This window comes from Dermacentor variabilis, chromosome 3 (genome assembly GCF_050947875.1).
Source record: "Dermacentor variabilis isolate Ectoservices chromosome 3, ASM5094787v1, whole genome shotgun sequence".
Lineage (NCBI taxonomy): Eukaryota > Metazoa > Arthropoda > Arachnida > Ixodida > Ixodidae > Dermacentor > Dermacentor variabilis.
Window position 1 is genome coordinate 81,060,088 of NC_134570.1, and position 10,827 is coordinate 81,070,914.

The 10,827-nt window shown below is 48.4% G+C and overlaps 1 protein-coding gene across 6 annotated transcripts in view; it reads right to left on the reverse strand.

The window, feature by feature from the left end:
• LOC142575940 (E3 ubiquitin-protein ligase MIB2-like) overlaps positions 1-10,827 on the reverse strand; it is a 291,148-nt gene that overhangs the window by 245,499 nt on the left and 34,822 nt on the right. The gene's annotated exons all lie outside the window — the stretch shown is intronic.

A 10,827-nucleotide genomic window follows, 5' to 3' on the forward strand; every position in this document is an offset into this window, starting at 1 on the left:
ATAGAAAAGCGAAGTCCAATGGGATTGACGGATGGCGCTTAGAAGCGTCAATGCGTTGTTGAAAAGGACAAAAAGAAAAAGATTTTTCATGACTGATTTTGACCTTGCCCAATCCTTTGACCTTGCCTGGCCCAATCAAGGCACAAATCAGGGTTAAGGCCTAGTACGCTAAAGCCTGCAACTGCAAACGCAACGAGCCGGAAAGGAGCGTGACGGTATCATCCGCATATGCTTGTATGTGAGCACCCTTGGGCAAGGGGAGTCTAAGTAGCAAATGGTTTATTAAATTCCAGAGCAGGGGGCTAATAGGCGAGCCCAGTGGACTGCCGATTGAGGGCCGGGCCGAGGCTTCGCCAGTCTTTGCCCGAAGAACCACCGTGCGGCCAGCAAGAAAAGATTGAAGAAGGCGATAGAGGTTCGCAGGGCAGCGGTGTTTGCGTAGAAAGAATAATACCGCATCATGCCAGACGCTATCAAATGCCGCAGTAAAGTCCAAGGAAATTAATACCACCGGCGCCTTCGCAGCCTTAAACACACTGAGTCGCTACTTTAGGGAGTACAGGGCCAGAGGGGCACTCCGTGCATGAGTGAAGCCAAACTGCTTTTTTATGAATGAGATGATGAGAACGAAGAAAATAACAGCTGAAACAGCTGGCCTGGCCATTTCCTGTCGCTGGCGACACCTGCTTTCAGCTGGCTCCTGAACTATCACAAGGTCCGAAGAGTGTTCTGCTACCACCACCTGACATTATTTCAATAAAATCCGCGAATGTTGCGGGCGATTGCCCGGGAGGTGGGTGTGGGCGGCCTTGGGGAACTGTTTGGTTCTACAACTGAGCTTCGGCCTGCTTACTCCCACAGGAGCACGCTTCTCGACTTTGTGAGGCATTTAACTCATCTTCTAAGATGTATGCCTCTTTCTCCAGTGTTATACGTCAGGCTTGCCTCCGCTTTTTCTTTTTTTAATTGGCTTTTCCTTAAATTCATTTGGGATGCTCACGCTTCCCCTTTTCATATTTTTATTGGTAGTTACGCCTGCTGTACCAACCTGGTGGTGTGGGCTCCCCCATTTTCTTTTTTAATTTTTTATTTGCTTTTTATTGTATTATAGAGCTCACTTCTTCCAGCTCGTCTTCAAAGGTATCCTCGTGGAATAATAGACTGTGCTACAAACAGCGACCACATTCCCATTATTTTTCAGATTGTTTTTCCTTGTAATTTTTTTCAAAGGAAAAATATCACATTTGTGAACTATGACAAATTCCTAAATGACTTGAAGTCTACGATGCATTCACGTACGGATATACAAGATGAAATTAGGGCTTTGATCCTGTGTGCAATTGCGAAACGTTCCCCGAAGAAAGCAGCTTTTAATTTAACCTCCAACACAGGTACATTTTTCGATCCGTGGTGGAATTTAGATTGCACGCAGGCTCACCAAAAATGAAAAGCTGCCTGGAAGAACTATCTTTGTAATCAATGTCCAAACAATTGGAATGATTGCCAATTTGTTGCTGCATCTTTCAAGCGCATGATAAGTAAAGGCAAAGTATGTTATGAATAAATTCACATATCTCTCTAAATCTAAAAACAAAAGAGCCCTTTTTAGATTTTTACACTTTCGAAAGCGGATTCCGGTTCAAACGAATATGGAGTCTTTTGCCCTTTTGCCACCTGAGTTGTCCGAATTATCAGAAAATATTCGAAAGGGACTAGAATACAGGTTTACTTGAACTGTTACGCTGAACCGATTGAAAGCGTTACGGCTAGAGAAACTTAGGGAAGTCACGTTACAAGAACTGGTGGATGTTGTTCGCTCTCTACCTCCTTGAGCGGCAGGTCCAGATGGAGCTGCCGCAGCCGTGATAAAGATTATGTATGAATATGTCCTCGCAAGAAATTTTGAATATGGTACATTTGTGTTTAAGAAATGTCTGGACAGCCTCAGAACGGTAACTTGCCAAGGTCATTACTATACATAAAACACAAGGAGATAGAATATTGTCACGTAGGTGACTGAGCTACCTGGCACCCAGGCAGACAGAAAGGGACACTGCGTCGGCGGTAGACTTAAAGAGAGTTAATGGGCGAACTTGTGCCCGAAATCAAGCGAATAACGCGGTGACGGCGAAAGCAGCAAGCGCGTCTGGGGCGTTCGTCGGACTGAGCCAGCGCAGGCGGTGGTTCCGCATTTATACGTTTCGCGTGCATGATCGAAACGCATCAAGCGACGCCGCCTGCGGCGCAGCGACGCCGGTCGCGTCGCAGCGACGCGAGCTGCGTACCTCGCGTCGCTAGAAGCTGAAATAAACGCACGTGGCATTACCCCCCCGTGAAAAAGCATCGCCCCGATGCTAAAGAAAACAAGAAACCTGTAAGCATGCAAATACAAAGGATAACGAAAAAAAAAGAATGTCTGTTAGTCCGCTAACGCTCAAAAAACTTCTTGAGGCGCGCGACGTGCACCATCTCAGGTCGTGCGCGACGTCGCTGTGACTGCGTCACTCCATCGGGCACAACCTCGTACACCAGCGGTCCAAGTCGTCGAGTTATCTTGTAGGGCCCGAAGTAACGGCGCAGGAGCTTTTCACTGAGCCCGCGGCGACGAATTGGTGTCCACACCATAACGCGGTCACCAAGTGCGTACTCTTGGTCTCGTCGTCGTAGGTTGTATAGTCGGGCGTCGACGTTTTGCTGCTCTTTAATACGCATTCGGGCTAGCTGACGAGCTTCCTCGGCACGTTGAAGGAAGCCGGCAACATCTACATGGATGTTGTCGTCTTCAATGTGAGGCAACATCGCATCAAGCATTGTGGCGACTCGGCGACCGAAGACAAGCTCGAATGGCGTCATCTGCGTTGTCTCCTGTGGCGCGGTGTTGTAGGCGAACGTCACGTATGGAAGGACTTCGTCCCAAGTCTTGTGCCCGACGTCGACATACATAGCGAGCATGTCGGCGAGGTGAAGACCACGGGCTCTTGGACGGCTGAATGACGTCGTCGCGAAGCATTTCTTCAACTTGTGTCTTGATTGTTTCACGTTCTCGCGCTGAAACGCGGTAGGGACTTCGGTGGACGGGACGAGTCGATTCATCGGTTATAATGCGATGCTTCGCTATGTGCGTTTGCCGGATCCTCGACGACTTAGAAAAACATTCGGAATATCGCAGAAGAAGGCGGCGTAGCTTTTCTTGCTTTTGTTCAGGCAGGGCGGGGTTAATGTCGAAGTTCACCTCATCAGCCACAGTAGACGACGCTTCATGGGACGACTCGGAGAGCGCTAATGCGTCGCTTATTTCGGCGAACTCTTCCAAGAAAGCGACCGTCGTACCCCTGTTGAGGTGCTTGTGTTCGGTGCTGAAATTGGTTATTAGCACAGCCGCTCTGCCTTCACGCAGGTGGACGACACCGCGTGCGACGCAAATTTGGCGATCCAGAAGCAGCTGCAAGTTCGCTTCGACAATCGCATCGCCGCTTGAGGACGCGTCTGTTTCAACGAGTGCCATGACGCCAGCATTTGGCGGGAGGCTCACTTGATCGTCGAGGATGGTGAACGCGGCGCGATGATAATGATTGCTTTGCATTCTTTCTGACCGTTTTGTCGTCAGTGTTATGGTTTTCGTCTGCAGGTCGATCACCGCACCGTTTTCGTTCAGGAAGTCCATCCCGAGGATTACGTCGCGAGAGCAGCGCTGTAGGATGATAAAGTTCACAGGGTAGGTGTGACCGTGAACAGCCACTCGCGCAGTGCATCGTCCCGTCGGGGTTATGAGGTGGCCTCCTGCTGTGCGTATTTGAGGACCTTCCCATGCGGTTTTGACTTTCTTTAGTTGTGACAAAAATCGTCCACTAACGACGGAGTAGTCGGCCCCGGTGTCGACGAGTGCAACCACTGGATGTCCATCTACGGTAACTTGTAAGTCGGCACTTGGTGTTCGCGTTCGATGTCGATCGGTCACCGACTGTGCGATTTGTCGCTTCGCACGGTCGCGGCTGCGTCGGGTGGAAGCCTCGTTGCAAGGGGCTGTTGTGGCCTTCAGCCGCGTCATCGAATTTGTGGTGTCGGGTCGCGGCTTCGTGTTTTGTGGCGTCGCTGCGTCGGGTCGCGTCGTGTTGTCGGAATGCAACGTGGCGTCGGAATGCGTCGAGGCGGCGGAATGCGTCGTGGTTGTAGGAGGGTTTTTCGGTCTTCGCTCGAGAGCGGCGTCACCTCCTGACGCCGCTGGCTTTAGTTTCCCCTACGAGGGCTCGGTGACCTCTCCCTCGCGTACCCTTGGTACGGCGAAGACGAACGGCGTGGGTAGGGTGACGGGGACCTGAGACGACGTGGGGCGGCATCTTCGGTCGCTCGAAGATAGGCTTCGATTTCTCGAGGCCGTTGGCCAGGAAGGGGTCGCGGGGCGTCGATGTTGTACCCGCGGAGGCCCATCTGACGGTAGGGGCACTCTCGTAGGAGGTGGCCGGCTTCACCACAGTGAAAACAAAGCGGTCGTCGATCTGGGGTTCTCCAGATGTCAGTCTTCCTCGTGGTGATTTGCCGGAACGTGTTCGAGCGGGCGGCCTGCTGCGGGCGCGGCGGAGGCGGGTAGGCTTGGCTGCGTTGAGGTGGCGCGTACGTTTCCCGCCGCCAGCTGGTTGGCCTCGCTTGGCTTTGCAGAGCGGCGGCGTAAGTTGAAACGCGTGGCTCCTGGGAAGGTGGCGATAGGGCTGGTGCCATCTCGGTAGGATCGAGTGTGCCCAGCGCTTGCTGGACCTCGTCCCTTACAACGTCGGCGAGCGAGGATATTTGCAGAGGTTGCGCACCCGGTAGCAACTTGCGCAGCTCGTCGCGCACGATGGCACGGATGGTGTCTCGAAGGGCCACTGGGGAGGCACTTCCGGAGTCGTCGCAGTCTGACGGAGGAGCGCGTAAGTTGCGGTCGTATTGCTCTGCGCGAAGCTCGAGCGTCTTCTCGATAGTGGCCGCTTCGCTAATCCATTCGGCGACGGTCCTCGGCGGGTTGCGAATGAGAGCGACGAAAAGTTGCTCCTTGACGGCTCTCATAAGGTACTGAAGCTTCTTGTCTTCAGTCATGTTGGCGTCCGCATGGCGGAAGAGCTTTTGCATTTCTTCCGCAAAGACGGTTACGGATTCGTTTGGATGCTGCTGGCGAGTTTGAAGCAAGGCCTCAGCTCGTTCTTTGCGCAGAATACTTGCGAAAGTTGCAGATAAGTGCCTTTTGAAAGCCTCCCACGTTGTCAGGAACAGCTCCTGGTTCTCGTACCAGGTTCTAGCAGAGTCTTCGAGAGAGAAGAAGACGTTCCGAAGTTTGTCTTCGTCAGACCACTTGTTGAAGGTTGCAACTCTTTCGTAACGTTCCAGCCAATCTTGCACATCTTCGCAAGTGGAGCCGCTAAAAAGCGGAGGTACTCGCGGCTGTTGGACGACGAGCGGCGCAGGTGTGGTGGCGGCTTGCATTGGTGACGTCGAGCGGTGGTTCACACGGCGACCAGGGGCAGGTAGTGGTCCCAATTCAGCCGGCAGTCCTTGTAGTCGGCGGCTGCTCCGGGTTTCCTCCTTTTTGTCTTCTCTGGAGCTGTCTTCCGCGTCGCCGGCTCCAGATGCACTTGGGCTGTTGTCACGGCTTTGAGGGGGTGTCCGAAGCATAAGCACCTCCACCAAAATGTCACGTAGGTGACTGAGCTACCTGGCACCCAGGCAGACAGAAAGGGACACTGCGTCGGCGGTAGACTTAAAGAGAGTTTAATGGGCGAACTTGTGCCCGAAATCAAGCGAATAACGCGGTGACGGCGAAAGCAGCAAGCGCGTCTGGGGCGTTCGTCGGACTGAGCCAGCGCAGGCGGTGGTCCCGCATTTATACGTTTCGCGTGCATGATCGAAACGCATCAAGCGACGCCGCCTGCGGCGCAGCGACGCCGGTCGCGTCGCAGCGACGCGAGCTGCGTACCTCGCGTCGCTAGAAGCTGAAATAAACGCACGTGGCAATATGATTGAGATAATATTAGATCCACTTCTCTCACACCCAATTTGGCTATCCTAAAATACAATAATTTTGAATCGCCGAATAACGGCCTATATTTCTGATAACTCACTTAACTCCAGTAAAATTGGCTTAAGATTTGGGTGCTCGATACGGTTTTTGCACGTAGACGTAGAGAGTCCCATACAATATGCTAGTCGTAGAAGACAATATTTCGCAGTAGTGACCCTAGATCTAGCTAAAACTAATGATACCGTGGAACATGGCATACTTATAAAGCAATTACAGAATTACAGGTTTTCGAAATACATCACCGCATGGGTTTCGGAATTTTGGAGGCAAAGAGAATTATGCTGTTTTCGAAGCGGATGTTCATCGTCTAGGTATATAAGCAGGAACGCCGAGTACCACGAGAGTCACCGTTATCTCTTGTATTATTTAATATACTTTTACGCTCTATTCCTGTGGTCCAGAACGTCAATGTATGTGTTTTTGCCGATGACATCACTTTTTCTGCATCGAATGATGATCTAACATTCGATTTATCAATAGTTACAAAATTACTTATGTATTCTTGAAGCTTGGATTGAGAACATACATATGTTTCTGAACGCCAGTGAAATAACACTTCTGCTTCCTTTACAGATTCCCGCTTGCGTTTCACTGATGGATCATCGAGATTTCATTCTCCGGGTGCATTCTCTTAAATACCTGAGAATCACGTATGATGGGACACTACACTGGAAAAGCCAGATTGAAAAAGTCGCGTCTAAGGAAACTCATGCCGTCAGATGGTTGCGCAAGCTCGGTATAACGAACGATATGGATGGCAAAGACATACATTAATTATGAGATACAAAATGTATGTCTGACCCGTCATGGAATTTTAGTGTGTCTTATTTTCCGCTAGCCCAGCTTATATTATTCGGCGTGTGGTGCTATTACAAATGGGAAGCTCTGCGATTGTACCTAGGACTCCCTAAGTCTGTTGCAAACGCCGTTTTGTGTGTGGAGGCGCGAATATATAGTTTAAAAAGTAGATTCAGGGTTCTTACTGTTTAAACGTAGCCAAACATTCCAATGGCGGACAGGCCGCCATTGGAACCTGAACCTGGCAACGTTTAACGTTAGAACGCAATCTAGTGAGGCGAGTCTAGCAGTGTTATTGGAGGAATTAGAGGGTAGTAAATGGGATATAATAGGGCTCAGTGAGGTTAGGAGGACAAAAGAAGCATATACAGTGCTAAAAAGCGGGCATGTACTGTGTTACCGGGGCTTAGCGGAGAGACGAGAACTAGGAGTCGGATTCCTTATTAATAAGGATATAGCTGGTAACATACAGGAATTCTATAGCATTAACGAGAGGGTGGCAGGTCTTGTTGTGAAACTTAATAAGAGGTACAAATTGAAGGTGGTACAAGTCTATGCCCCTACATGCAGTCATGATGACCAGGAAGTCGAAAGCTTTTATGAAGACGTGGAATCGGCGATGGGTAAAGTCGAAACAAAATACACTATACTGATGGGCGACTTCAATGCCAAGGTAGGCAAGAAGCAGGCTGGAGACAAGTCAGTGGGGGAATATGGCATAGGCTCTAGGAATAGCAGAGGAGAATTATTAGTAGAGTTTGCAGAACAGAATAATATGCGGATAATGAACACCTTTTTCCGCAAGCGGGTTAGCCGAAAGTGGACGTGGAGGAGCCCGAATGGTGAGACTAGAAATGAAATCGACTTCATACTCTGCGCGAACCCTGGCATCATACAAGATGTAGACGTGCTCGGCAAGGTACGCTGCAGTGACCATAGGATGGTAAGAACTCGAATTAGCCTAGACTTGAGGAGGGAACGGAAGAAACTGGTACACAAGAAGCCAATCAATGAGTTGGCGGTAAGAGGGAAACTAGAGGAATTCCGGATCAAGCTACAGAACAGGTATTCGGCTTTAACTCAGGAAGAAGACCTTAATGTTGAAGCAATGAACTACTATCTCATGGGCATCATTAAGGAGTGCGCAATAGAAGTCGGTGGTAACGCCGTTAGACAGGAAACCAGTAAGCTATCGCAGAGACAAAAGATCTGATCAAGAAACGCCAATGTATGAAAGCCTCTAACCTTACAGCTAGAATAGAACTGGCAGAACTTTCTAAGTTAATCAACAAACGTAAGACAGCGGACATCAGGAACTATAATATGGATAGAATTGAACAGGCTCTCAGGAACGGAGGAAGCCTAAAAACAGTGAAGAAGAAACTAGGAATAGGCAAGAATCAGATGTGTGCGTTAAGAGACAAAGCCGGCAATATCGTTACTAATATGGATGAGATAGTTCAAGTGGCTGAGGAGTTCTATAGAGATTTATACAGTACCAGTGACACCCACGACGATAGTGGAAGAGAGAATAGCCTAGAGGAATTCGAAATTCCGAAGGTAACGCCGGAAGAAGTAAAGAAAGCCTTAGGAGATATGCAAAGGGGGAAGGCAGCTGGGGAGGATCAGGTAACAGCAGATTTGTTGAAGGATGGTGGTCAGATTGTTCTAGAGAAACTGGCCACCCTGTATACGCAATGCCTCATAACCTCGAGCGTACCGGAATCTTGGAAGAACGCTTACGTAATCCTAATCCATAAGAAAGGGGACGCCAAAGACTTGAAAAATTATAGACCGATCAGCTTACTGTCCGTTGCCTACAAAGTATTTACTAAGGTAATCGCAAATAGAATCAGGAACACCTTAGACTTCTGTCAACCAAAGGACCAGGCAGGATTCCGTAAAGGCTGCTCAACAATAGACCATATTCACACTATCAATCAAGTGATAGAGAAATGTGCAGAATATAACCAACCCTTATATATAGCTTTCATTGATTACGAGAAAGCGTTTGATTCAGTCGAAACCTCAGCAGTCATGGAGGCATTACGGAATCAGGGTGTAGATGAGCCATATGTAAAGATACTGGAAGATATCTATAGCGGCTCCACAGCCACCGTAGTCCTCCACAAAGAAAGCAACAAAATCCCTATAAAGAAAGGCGTCAGACAGGGAGATACGATATCTCCAATGCTATTCACAGCATGTTTACAGGAGGTATTCAGAGGCCTGGAGTGGGAAGAATTGGGGATAAAAGTTGATGGAGAATACCTTAGCAACTTGCGATTCGCTGATGATATTGCCTTGCTTAGTAACTCAGGAGACCAATTGCAATGCATGCTCACTGACCTGGAGAGGCAAAGCGGAAGGGTGGGTCTGAAAATTAATCTGCAGAAAACTAAAGTATTGTTTAACAGTCTCGGAAGAGAACAGCAGTTTACAACAGGTAGCGAAGCACTGGAAGTGGTAAGGGAATACATCTACTTAGGGCAGGTAGTGACCACGGATCCGGATCATGAGACTGAAATAACCAGAAGAATAAGAATGGGCTGGGGTGCGTTTGGCAGGCATTCTCAAATCATGAACAGCAGGTTGCCACTATCCCTCAAAAGGAAAGTGTATAACAGCTGTGTGTTACCAGTACTCACATATGGGGCAGAAACCTGGAGGCTTACGAAAAGGGTTCTGCTGAAATTGAGGACGACGCAACGAGCTATGGAAAGAAGAATGATGGGTGTAACGTTAAGGGATAAGAAAAGAGCAGATTGGGTGAGGCAACAAACGCGGGTAAACGACATCTTAGTTGAAATCAAGAAAAAGAAATGGGCATGGGCCGGACATGTAATGAGGAGGGAAGATAACCGATGGTCACTAAGGGTTACGGACTGGATTCCAAGGGAAGGGATGCGTAGCAGGGGGCGGCAGAAAGTTAGGTGGGCGGATGACATTAAGACGTTTGCAGGGACAACATGGCCACAATTAGTACATGACCGGGGTAGTTGGAGAAGTATGGGAGAGGCCTTTGCCCTGCAGTGGGCGTAACTAGGATGATGATGATGATGATGATGATGATGATGAAATATTTAGAATTCTCGAAGGTCATTGTACGATTTCATTAGTGAACCAAGTAATTTGCACTGAATGTGCAAATTCAACGTACTCACTCGGCAAGTCAATCCGTGTTAAGCCTCCGGATTGAATTTGACAATATTTTGCCCTCAAATGCTAAAGCAATGTCATTCAATATTTCAATGAACAATTACAAGATTACCTTTCTCAACTGGAAACAAGCAGTATAATAGCCAGTGATGCTTCACTGTCAGACGAGAAGGCTAGTTAACGCGCTTTCCCTCCTTCTCCTAGTTGGTCCTTTTCTATTCGCCTCCCGCATTACACTTCTATTTTCATAGCAGAATTATTGTAGATTGTTCTAGTGCTGCGCAAACTTCCTGCGAATCAATTGTCAGCTGTATTCGTTGCAAATTATCTGTCGGTATGTACGTCGCTTTCCACGGCAACGAATACAACTATCTCAAGTGCGTTCGGAAATTTAGTCCCAACAACTTTTTAAAAAAAGATTATGTGCTGTGGATTCCTGGCCACCGCGGTCTATACTTAAGTGAAATGGCAGATTTATCAGACAGAACGTCTTTAAGTGGATCTTTGATTCTTATTTTTACCGGATGCAGCTTACGTCACTGCATCGAAATGTAGAACATTTTCCCTACAAAACGATTTAAGCAAATTGTCGCCAATACCATCTCCAGACTTTCCGCATATCGGTATTTGCTGGAATAAACAGTGGTGACCTTCTCGGCAGTGGGAATGTACATAAGTCAGATTACGTTGTCGCATCCCACAATTGAATTTATTTTTGCATAGAGCTGCTATAACTATGTCCCCTCTATGTCACAATTGCAATGAAATAGAATCACTAGAACACTACTTTTTATCATGCTGAGGATATTCACACCAGA